Genomic DNA, 1217 nt, shown 5'->3' on the forward strand with positions numbered 1-1217 from the left:
CCTGGACCTGCGTCCCCGCTGGGCACCTCCGGGCCTGTGGCCTGGTTCAGCCTCCTGTGCGGCCGTCAGGCCCTGTCAACTGGGGGACAGGGGCCTCAGAGCATCCGCGGAGCGAGGCGGGTGCCCGGGCGCACTCCCTGGGGACGGGCCTTTCTCCGTCAGTCCGTTGGCATCCCTCCCGATGATTCATGGCAGAGGCACGCTCACCCCCGCACTTCGGGTCACGCCAACCCCTCGAGCTCCCCCTGCTCCTCTAACTAGGGGCTTCCCCTCTGCCCCCTGCGGGCAGGGCCGGGCCCACCCCCAGGGACTCCTCTCAGCACCTCTGTCCTTAGGAGCTGGGCTCCCCGTCACGTTCTCCTAATTTTGAGATTATTGTGGCTGGGAAGGTCTGGGAGGGCTTCCTGAAGGAGGAGGGACCCCAGGTGAGCCCTGAAGTCCACGGGGAGGACCCTGAGGAGGGGACGGACCCATCACTGCCCTCTCACCTGCCTCGGGTCCCAAAGGGCGTTGGGACCGACCAGGCAGAAAGGACTTGTGTCTGGGGTTGAGAGGGGAGTTCCCCAAGGGGTCGTGTGGGAGCCAGGCTGGGGGGTCGAGTGTCCCTGTCTCAAGGCTGCCCGCCACCTGCCCTGTGACCCCCGCGCCCCGTGCACACCGCTGCCCCCTCCTGCCCTCCATCCTGCATCCCAGCCCCAACCGATGTTCTCATCACCCCTAGGCCACTGCGTCCCCTCTGGTGGCTCCCCCCTCCCTCTGTCTCCCCAGTCCCAGCATCACCCTGCAGTGCCAGACCCCAGTCACCAGGCCCCACCCCCAGGAAGTGCCCGGGGCTCTTGGCTGTTGGGACAGCCCCTCCCCACCCCCATCCTTGCCCGATTGCCTTCTGGGTCCTGTGTTCTCTGAGACCTGAGTGTTTTCTTGTCCTTGGTTCTCAGGTCCTCCTTGCCCTGTCCTGGGGTAACCCCACTTCCCAGGTCTCATTTTGGCTGCTCCTCTCCCCCCACCCCCCAACAGAGCTCCCCCGCCAGCACAGCTCTGCCCACTCCACTCCCTGGGCTGGCCGGGACCTTCGGCCCCCAACGTGGTGCCCTGGGCCCCGCCAGGCCCTGACATGTGTGCACCAGGCCTCAGCGGGCCCTCAGCGGATGATGCAGGAGCACACACGGGCTGTGGCAGGAGGGGTGCCTGCTGGGTACAGTGGGGGGGGGGCCCGC

Source organism: Myotis davidii, unplaced genomic scaffold (genome assembly GCF_000327345.1).
Source record: "Myotis davidii unplaced genomic scaffold, ASM32734v1 scaffold609, whole genome shotgun sequence".
Classification (NCBI taxonomy): domain Eukaryota; kingdom Metazoa; phylum Chordata; class Mammalia; order Chiroptera; family Vespertilionidae; genus Myotis; species Myotis davidii.